This window comes from Amphiura filiformis, chromosome 5, assembly GCF_039555335.1.
Source record: "Amphiura filiformis chromosome 5, Afil_fr2py, whole genome shotgun sequence".
In the NCBI taxonomy this organism is placed as follows: domain Eukaryota; kingdom Metazoa; phylum Echinodermata; class Ophiuroidea; order Amphilepidida; family Amphiuridae; genus Amphiura; species Amphiura filiformis.
Window position 1 is genome coordinate 46753089 of NC_092632.1, and position 11559 is coordinate 46764647.

An 11559-nucleotide genomic window follows, 5' to 3' on the forward strand; every position below is an offset into this window, starting at 1 on the left:
TCACATGATCAGTTTTAGATTTATGACGAATAAGAGGAGTGAGAACTTTCTTTTTATAGTAAATTTGTGTTTATAGTAAATATCAGAGCATTGACACCCTAGAATGCTAGATAACATCACTGAACAACACAAAATAATAATGTCCTTTAATTTCAAACTCATCCGAAAAAAAACGACGAAAAGCTAACAAAGAATGCTACTTACATTTCTGCAATACCCATTGATGTATGATGTACCATCTCTGTTATTTGCACTCTCTAAACACGCGGCAATCGCCCTCAGGAACTTGAACTCAATGTCGTTTAATCTAAAAATACACAATGCGGATCGACTATCTGCAATGAAGTCTGTTAATTCCACACTTTTGGCAAATAATCCGATGAGTACCTGTTCGTTTGTAGGGAGTCCTAACGAATCGGCAAGATCTGAACCAACTGTTGTGAGGTGAACAGCCTGGATCAAGTTGTAATTTGTACCGTTATATTTGCATTCAATTACAACCTCGGTCTTAGAGTCAAGGTCTGTACTTTCATGGCATACGCGGTGAACTTTTGACAAAACCTTTCGATAGCCGCTACCTCTATCAAAACGTTGATTTGTTACGAAGTATGTGAATCCATTAAAATCAAACACGTCTTTGAAATCAACTTGGAAATTAGTGGCAGCAAGGTTTAATCCATTATCTCTAGGTATACTCAGTAACGACTCTTCGGAAAGTCTTCGCCGACTAAACAATCTGATAGTTCGAACATTTGGATCTGTAGCTCCGACATACAGCATCTCTCGAACCCCATTATTAATGCTCTCAGGTGCAGGTGCAATTGTGTATACTGTGGTAAGGTTGCCTGGTGCTGCCACTTGTTGATCAACTTGCATGGATATCTCTATATCGTTTGGATCTCGGATCTGGCATATCCCTCCGTCATAATTCCCACATGTAATCAGTTTTTCTTTGTCAGTGCCATAATGAAGAGTGAGAAGTTTGTTATGATTAATGCAATCTTCTCTATCTATATCCTCTGGACATTCGACGAAAGTTGATACGGTTTTGATTACATGATAAGAATGATTTAAATCTTATTCGAGACACCCAAGTATACATCTCCTGTCGTATTGTGGATGACGAAATGGTTGAATTTCGGATCACAATTCGAGTCACAATCAGGTGGTACTGAGTATGAAGAGAGTTCATATGCTGATAGTCCGGCGTCTAGACTGAGGGTTGTTTGAAAAATAACGAAAAGAAGATTATTGGAATTGGAATTAAGTTCAGTAGTCATGGTAGTAGTGTTGAAGTCTGGGTTATGAAACGACACGACAGTCAAAAAAATGGAACAGACCGGATAATGAGTGGGTGAATTATGAAAGTGATATCAGTTTCATTAAGTTAATTTAATAAGTTCTGAAAGTTGTCATTAGGTATTTTTAAATGAAAAATTTGGCAAAAAATGACGAAACAGCAATATTAACATAGTTGAGGTCCCATTCAAATACATGTAGCTAAATTCTACTTAGGTAGAGAAATTGCAGATTCATGTAAAATGTCTTATACGGCTTTCGGCTTAACCACTACTGGCTATGTTAGCACATCTATGACACTAAGGTGCTAAAATCTGCATTTTGATATTTATTACAATGCTGCTGATGAGCAAATCACTGATTGGCCCTTTAATTATTGAAACTGAGCAGCAACAAGAAAAGACGGTCAGATAAGTCATGTAAGTAGAATATCTGAATACGGTATTTGTAGAAAGATTCTAAATTTAGTGACTACTTGTGATTAAATGTGGAGGCATTGTCCAATAATAATGTACTTATCAATAAATAATTATGTTATAGTCTGTATACCTTCTTCTTTTTTTTATCTCTAAATGTAATGATGATAAATATATAAAAGTATACATTTTCAGAAAGGAAATGATGCAAAGAATCCAACTAGCATAAGAGATTCCTGCAAAAATTAACAGTCTTTGAGAAAATCTCAAAATTAGATTTTACTTGTACTTTTTACTGAGTCGAGGAAGGTATACGAACTATAGTTAACAGTGTGTTGTATCTTTGCGTGAACTTTGAAGAAGTGAATACGGCTTTCAGGTTGTCTATTGTAATACGAACACCCAAAAATGCATGTATGCTGTTAAATTTAACACAAATAGCAATACATATTTACAGATTTAATTGACAGCATGTACATACCTACAAACAATAAATATATCATAAATGTATCGTGAGGAATCATGTGGAAAACATTGAATTCAAGAATCCACCGCTTATTTCGATTTTGTACTACTAGACAACAAAAAATGGTCCCGATAAAGTCAATTTGGAGCCTGTGAGCGGGAAGACTTTATTCAGTTCCTCTAAACTATGCCAGGTAACGTAACTCAGCATTCCGGGTCAAAATGATTTTACATCCCCCCTCGCCACGACCATTGACCCCTATTGTGTCGCTGCTCTAGTTTTTTTGTGAAATTTGTTATCATACCAAGGCTGCGATCACATAGAAGTATACTGTATACGTATACGGTATTCTCTATACGAAATACGCTCATTCGATCAGGCTGAGTTCACATAGTATACTCCCGTGTGAACTCAGCCTGATCGAATGAGCGTATATCGTATAGCGAATACCGTATACAGTAATAGCTTATGGGTAGACGAGATATTGTTGGTCGAAGCAACCTAAAAATCGATTTTCATTATCTAGATTGATATATTATTGAAAAATAACACCTTCATGTTTTGCAAAAGTTCATTCTACAAATCGTATACTTTGCAAACTTGCTTAATTTATTGTTGTTAATGAGTTATATACGTTTTGTTGTTTCAGCCCTCTTTACAACGTAACTCAAGAACCGCAGCACCTATAAAAGTATATCTGTGATATTTGAATTCTTCTACACGCTCGCTATGAATTGAGCAATGCAGTTTTTGCCAAAGCTCACTACCATTCGTAAGATACTGTGAACTACCAAACCACAACAGTTTAAAATAATTAATAACCTTAAAACTATGCCATACCTTTTATTAGTCTCACATCCAAATGACGTATGATTTGTGTCCACAAACTTAATACCAGTTTCAGTCGAACGAATAGACAAGAGCGTCGTGCTGTGATCTGGAAACAAAGTGATAATCGTGTGCGGTTAACATTGTTAGTCGAAGCAACCAAAAAATTATCTAAATCAATATATTATTGCAAAATAACACTTTGACGTTTTGCAAAAGTTCATTATACAAATCATACACTTTGAAAACTTGCTTGATTTATTGTTGTTAATGAGTTATGTTTTGCAAAAGTGTTCAGCCCTCTTTACAAGATAACTCTAGAACCGTGTGACCTACAAAAGTATATCTGTGATATTTGAATAATTTCAGTCACTATGAAATGATTAATGCAATTTTTTCCAAAGCTCACTACCATTCGCAAGACTATACCAAATCACAACAGTTGAAACTTAGCCTCTCTCTCTCTCTATGCAGTTAGGACGCGGGACTACCAATTCTTTAGAAATGCATAGTCGCGCTAAAAGTCGATCGATACATGTTAAAATCAGCACAATTCAGAGATACACCTTTTTGCTATGAAATTTATTTTCTCGGTCAAATATAAAGCAATATTTTTTTTTCTTCAGTAATGTCAGTTAAAGACATAGTGCTTGGATATACATTTTTTTTTAATCCTGGTGTTAAAATTCAAGCATCATATTTTGTCTTTTATTGTGATATTTTTGATTTTTATAGGCCTTTAGTTCGCCCGTGAGCTTTTTACGGAATTCATTTTTAGCGTCTCAAACTAATATAGTTTGCTAAAGAAAGATATTTCCCACCTCTGTAAAGCACATCGTGTGGGTCTATATATTATAGTTTTGTCAGAATTTCCGTTTTTATTTTACCCTTTTTCCCTTCATCACGAGAACAACCAGCAGAAATAATCGATATTTCAATTGTTGTCAACCAGGTCCCTTTTCCATTGAAAACCAGGATTGCCTGACCAGCGATTTGGTAGCCTAAATCCCCAATTCTGGTAAATGAGGTGAATTTTGGAAATTTGCTCCCGTGATAGCCTGCAATTTCAATTTATAGGGGCTATGGATTCCATGATTATGAAAACCATTTTGTCTGTTTGTTTGTTTGTTTATTTACCTAGGATGAGGTCCTTGGGAAAATCCACTGTCCAAACCTAGAAAAATTCGCGTGTCATTAGAGGGGATTTTAATTTTCTGTCCCTCCTATCTCCAGGTGAATTTTGAATGACCCCCCCCATCGCGGGTTGGCATTTTCATTACACCCTTCAGACTTGCGTTCGGGTTTGTGTAGGCCTATTTGTCATAATTTAGCGCTATAGGACCTACTTTCTAAATGTAGGCTATAGCTATAGCCGTGCTATATAAATATTATAAGGTACCGGTATGTAATATTATGTAGGCCTATGGGGGTGGGGTGGGTACTCAACACATTTTAACCATGACTTACAATGCAAGGCTCATTGTTGCCATAAATGATTTTTCCTTTAGGTCATTATAATAGGTTGTTATAAACTTCCATGTTTAACCTTGTATTGTTTTGGCTGCTTCATTATGACTTTCGGTGGGTTTAAGCAATTTCAAACAAACACAAACAAAAGGCACTATACCCAGTCACCTTTGATGACAATTGAAACACTAGGTAATTTCTTTGCTATATTGAAGTTCTGGCAACACTGTATCCAGGCCGGGCACCCAGAGATATCGATCCACAATGCTAGTATTAGCCTAAGATAACACGCGTGGATTTGAAAATTTTTCAGCTGGTAGTCAAAAATTATGGAATCAAAACGGAAATTCTGACAAAACTATGATATATCGCTCACGGTGATGTGCGTTAGAAAGTTGGGAAAAATCCTTCTTTAGCGAACTATATTACTTTGAAAAGCTAAAAGGTTGATCAAAAAAAGGCTCGCGGGCAGAGTTGAAGCCTATCAAAATCGAAAATCTTACACTAAATGACTGAATTTCACGACTAAGTTTAACACTAAGATTTGAAAAAAAAATACAGTATCAAACATTACAGTTTTTCCTGACATTTACTGAAAAATGAAAATTATTGCTTTTCATTTGGCCGAGAAAAAATTTTTACACTGAAAAGGTGTAACTCAAAATTTTGTTCATTTGAATACCAAATTCGATCGTTTGTATTGCCTTATTAAATGACTGAGTGAGCCTTGCAGAACAATAACAATCGGTAGTCCAGCGTCCTAACTGTATGTGCCCTATATATATATATATAGCTCCATATCCAGTGACGTTGGCGACCATAGAATGCCAATCCATCCTGTTCTTTGCCAGTTTCAACAGTTTGATGTTAATAGTCACACCCATCTAGGCTGCAATTCTTTGAAGATATGTTTGTCGTCTGGCGCCCTCTGACTTTCCTTTCATTAATTTCCCCGTAAGATCTTTTTCAGGGGCAGCATCTGTTGACTACCAGCTCTATGTAATACTATCTCATTCGTGGTGTGACATGTTCAACATGTTCAATTGGTTCCTCATGCCTAAGATAGCTGGCTAGTATGCAACACTAGCATTTGCTCATTTGATAAATTTGTTTTGAACATATTAACTGAGATGTAAAAATGGGTGCAGTCGCACCAGAAACCGGTATCGTTGCGACGGTAAACTATTTGAAACTGGCACCATATTTGTGTTTCCCACCTTGTATTGCGGTAACCTCGAACACGCTGCGGTCAACCATCTGTGTCGGAATCGGAGCCAGAATAGCGCTATTGGTCGCCACTATAAACAGCCGAGATAACGGATAAGTGACATTCCAACCTAATCCCATATGCGTATATCTATAAGGATACCGTATAAATACCGTACATCACTATAAAAACGCTCATGGAGTATCAGTTAATTATAACTGGGATCTTGATCGATTGAGAACAAAAGCTATACAACAAGATATAATATTGCCAACGTCGCGGTATAAGCCGCTAAATTGTTATATTCCTCCGTTGGCTAAACGTTACATTTTCTAAACCCAAATGAGATCATCTGTTGCGGACTGTGAGATCCATTGTTGGTTCGCCACGCCTTTGTGCTTTCAATGCTTGTATATAGGACATCGGCAACACTGTCTGACATAAAGATGGGTTCAAATGAGGTTTTATTGAGAGGTCAAACAGACGTGTACAACACAACACAATATAAGGTTGATTTTTAAGCGGTTTTAATCCACCCAATTGGGCAGTTACAGCACCAGTTTATTGCGGATGGGACCCAGTAATGGCCGAGTGGATTCTGACCATCACTTTGTTCGTTGGATGCGTCTATAGTCAATTATTGTGTGATTTCCTTAGCCAAGAAGCACAAGTGCAGTTAGTACTTGACCACAGACGCAAGTTTGCAGTTTATATTTGTGTGAGTATCTATACGCTTTCCTATGTCTTACCTGGCCAGCATAGACCAGAAACTGACATCAGTAATGCGTACCAGGTCAACAATATGCAACAGATCCTGAACATCATTTTCAGAATTTAGGATCAATCTAGTAAAATTGAGAAAAAAGTCATTAAAGAAGTGAATTACATGTATAACCAAAACATATCTTCAAGCAAACATATCTTCAAACATATCTTCGTGGCTTGCAGATGTGGAAAATATTTAGAAACTATTAATCAAAAATTATCTTTATTATTATTATTATTATTATTATTATTATTATTATTATTATTATTATTATTATTATTATTATTATTATTATTATTATTATTATTATTATTATTATCATCACCATCATCATCATTATTATCATTATCATCATCATTAGCAACCAAATTGAGCCTAAACTGATAAAGGCAAAAGAGTTTGCACATACACTCCTTGTGGGGCACTTATTAAAAGAAGGACAAAATTGACTCAAAATTGGCCGTCAATAAATGATAAATATTAATGTTAACAACGGATCACGTGGTCGCAGGGATATAGTAGGGATAGTATGCCATTGATTGACTGGTAGATTTCCCATTTTAGACGGAAACATTACCATATATGCTAATTAGGGTTAGAGGTTAGGGTTAAGGGTTAAAGTTAGGGTCAGGATTAGGGTTAGGGGTTAGGTTTAGGGGTCGTTTGTCTTTAATGACAGGTAACTCACAAATGGTAAACATCCATGAAAATGTGAAATTTCCAGTTGGTACCTGTTATACATTGTCCATCCCTAATTGAGTTATCAACATTATGTTTCAGGGACGCACCAAGACAAATGTTGCGTCCCTAATATACAAAAACCACATTGTGTTTCCTGTTGTATTATTCATGTATATATTTAGCGGTATCAACATTAATACAGTAGGCATACCTATGTTTTGTTGGAGACAGACTTGTACAATCTGTTCTGAAGTATTTAACAGAAGCTTCCGGGTTCGGCGATAGGTCGTGGCTTGCAGATGTGGAAAATATTTAGAAACTATTCATACTGCAGAGGTGCAAACAAAGAAAAACCCGTGAGCATTTTATAAATTACACCAAAGTTTTGCTCAGATCATATTGATTCAGAAAAAGAGATGTATGGTTCTCGAGTTATAAGCAAAAAGGTCAAAGGTCGCATTTATGCTCCACATTGGTCAAAACGTATAAAACGCTTCAATTTTCATACAAAATAGTCTCTATTTGTAGGAATTGTGATACCAATTCAAATGACTAATAGTTTGAACCATCTACGACGTATCGTTGACCTTTTTGCTTTTAACTCTAGAACTATTATACATGTACGACAATGTATCGCAGGCTTTACTAATTTTATGAAAAATCCAAATATTATCGTCCGTAACCCTATTATCCTAGTCAAATTACACTCCAAGCAAATGTAATATACATGACTGTATAGGACTCGTTCTAATAAGGGATAAAGTGAAGTTTATTATAATGCTAGCAATGTGTGTCCCGTCCAAAACTTTAGAATTTTATATAATCAAACTTGAACATAGGCCTTTATATGAAACATTGAAGAAATAAAAAAGAATTAATATATTTATGGTTGGTCATTGCAGATCATTATCTATATATTAATCATTATAAATTATTTTACTCTATTATATATCATTCCAATATATTAGTTAATACATGCTCATCTGAAATAAAATGTCTACCTGGTATAGTTTTATTACTTCAATATTAGTAATAGGTATTGAACAAAATAAGTACGTATATTTGTATGCAACTTCGCAACAGGAAATATTGTCATTTATTTTAACCATACGAAATAATATGGGTCAAATGTGTTAATGTGATCATATACAATGAGTCAATGCCGTGTCTAGCTAACAGTTGTATTCATTGGTATGCAGTGAAAAATATTATAGTTATAATCATTTCGATCGTTTTAAACCAAACGATATTTTCAACTTTACAGAATGCCAATAATGTCTTGCTTTTTACAACATACGTCGTACAACTGGATTTTAAACTATTATTTAGAAACTTTTAACGAAACGGAAACAACTTACCTCGCTCTCCAAACTTACTCCGTCAAGTGAGACTACGGAACATAAATTGTGACTAAATCAAATCTACGAACTTGCAGGAGTGAAACTTGCGTGGGCGTGATATGTGTAATGTGTTTGATCGGTCCATTGTATTTCCATAGGGCCAATATGTTTTCTTAAATGTCACAGAAATATCGGTTTATCAGTTCCTTTTTTATAGTTGACACCTTTATTTCGTAACCACTTACATGACTAAGGTATAGGACTTTTTTTTTTTTTTTTTTTGGCTATAGCCACTGTTCAGGAGTATTTTATTAAATTCTTACTTGCTCAAGTAGCATTCGATGTGAATTTTGTTACACAGGTGAATGACCGTCTTTTTATGCACCTTTAGGTATGGGGTATGAGCGTTTGGACAGTATTTTTGTGGGCTTATGGAGAGGGCATAATTTACACATGTATAATAGTACCCTATTGCATTCTGAATAAGAAGAATTATGTCCTTCTGATATCAAATAATTTTGATATTTTTGAAATTCGCAATATGATACACATTTTATGGCAAATTATTAAAAATTGATATTACTTTTTAAATCTGATGATATTTACTTAAAGTGTATGTATAATGCAGCTGGGATGAAAAGCCGACGATTAATTCAAAATTTTGACCTTTCGTATTGAAGATATACTTTTTTTTTTCAAACTTTTGTGTGTGTGTGTTTTGGAAAAAAATGTATATCTTCAATATAACAGGTCAAAATTTTCAATTGATCGTCGGCGGATTTTTCTATTTTTTCCCGCGCAATTTACCATTTTCCCCCGCAAATCATTTGTCCCTGCTTATGAGCTCAAGAGCCTGTGTTTTGAATGCATTGCTAACAGCCTCCAATATTGAAGATTCATGTTTATCATTTTAATTCTATTCCACTTTTTTTTTAAACCATTCAAATAGGGTATGGGGTAATTTGAAGATAATAACCTTATCCTGTATTTTTTATGAACGGGAAAAATCCGATGGAAAATTAAGTTATTAGGGCCTATGATGAGGGCATAAATTATTTACACATGTATAATAGTACCCTATTAAATGTACCCTACTAAATTTGATCTGCAGTGATTAATAGGTAAGAAAATATGGAAGCTATTTTATTACTTTATTTATTAATCATAAGTAAAATAACACATAATAATATAAAAGTTATGATTCCACTTTATTCTTTATTTGATCTTATTTTTTATTTGATCATGTCAAGCATTATTAAATCATTATTATGACATTCAACAAAATGATTGAAGAGGAAACACGCAGTCATAATAGGATAGAGCAGGTAAAATTGTGAATTAAGAATTAGAAAGAAGAAGTATATAGTAAATATATACTGTTTTATATTAGCGGTGTGCTATATAATGGTGATGTTTCAGATCCCTTTGGGCTTCAGCTTACTTGAAGATACTCGTGAGCATTTTGACACCTTTTTTAATCCAAATCTGCCAAAAAATTAGGTGCCGGCCCAAAAAATATATTTAGACGTGGTAGCCTGTACGGGGGTCTGTAAATTTTGCATCAAAAATTATTATTCCCTGCCTTATTCTATCGATATTGGTGCTGTGTTATAAGATTCTTGGAAACGGTCATTTTATGTCATTATCATGTTTTGATGGATCCAAGTTGTGATAATATTGGATCCAAAACATAATAATGATAAAATTGATGCTTTACGCCCAATATTTATTGGTCTCGCTATGAGTTGTAAAATATTGGACTCGACTACGTCTCGTCCATTATTTTAAAACTCATAGCTCGACCAATAAATATGGGCTCAACCTATCCAATTTTATATCAAAATTGGGTTATTTTATGACGGTGCTTTCTAATGATTTCATGCTCCAATTCTTATGACACTTTCACAAAATAGAATATTTGGCAATAATAACATATAAAATAACACCAATATAATAGACCAAGGCATATGTTTATGCAGAATGACAATTTTTAGACCCTCACGATTACCTTGTCAAGTTTTTTTTTTTGCCAACACCACGTACTCATTTTTTGCCGATTTCGATGAAAAAAGGGTTTCAAAATGCTTGGGAGTCTCTATAATCCGAAGGTTCTGTAATCCGAAAGTCCTTTAGTCCGAAGGTTCGCTAGTCCGAACACGTGTTCATAGTATTTGTTATTCCGAATTTTAAAAGAGGTTCTCTAAAAAAAAAAAAATTGAAAAGAGGTTCTTTATTCCGACGATTCTTTATTTCGAAGGTTCTATAGTCCGAATTTTAAAACGGTTCTCTAGTCCGAATATGAAAATAGTCTCTATAGTCCGAATTTAAAAAAGCGTTCTATAGTCCGAATATAGAAATAGGCTCTATAGTCCGAATTTTAAAAAGGGTTCTATAGTCCGAATACAGAAAGAGGCTCTATAATCCGAATTCAAAAAAGGGTTCTCTAGTCCGAAATTGCAAAACGGTTCTATGTTCCGAAACGGATACCGTGTTCTTTAGTCCGAATTAGTAAAAAGGTTCTATAGTCCGAATTTTTAAAACATTAACATAACCTCTTTAAATATGTCAGAGCCATAAGAAACCTAATACGTATATACCTAGCAAACACAAAACGTTTTACAAAAAAAACACGTTTTATTGACGGGTTATCCCTGGTTATATAAAGCGTTGTAATAAGTTTTGAAAACTTGATGAAAAACATTCTAATATGATATTTCAGAGTTGAAAAAATGGGTTTTTTTTTCATTTAAAACCTTTTAATTAAAAAGGTTTTCTTTTTCTTTTCCTTTATCATTTATATAACCCGATATTTAAATGCTATTAAAACGTTTGGAATAAAAACAACACTTTTTTACATGTTTATAACGTTTTAAGAAATTTTTTTGGAGTCTGCTCTATTTATATACATTATAGCTAGCTGTTTTCATATACACCAGGCACAAAAAGAAACTCGTCAGTTATATTCATCCTTGCTGTTCAATAACTTGATAATTTTGGATTATTCTGAAATATACATTTTGTTAATTGGACTTTTCTTTCTCATTTGACACCCTGTTCGTGAATATTGAGCAAGAATTGACCAATATATG

General features: G+C 34.3%; 1 long non-coding RNA gene across 1 annotated transcript; it reads right to left on the bottom strand.

The window, feature by feature from the left end:
• Positions 1 to 1082: 1082 nt before the first annotated feature.
• On the bottom strand, positions 1083 to 7454 carry LOC140153244 (uncharacterized). The gene is made up of 4 exons (XR_011859080.1): positions 7342 to 7454; positions 6433 to 6528; positions 3022 to 3118; positions 1083 to 1215 (listed from the first exon to the last, which is right to left on the bottom strand). It is a non-coding gene; the product is annotated as an uncharacterized lncRNA (long non-coding RNA).
• Positions 7455 to 11559: the final 4105 nt, after the last annotated feature.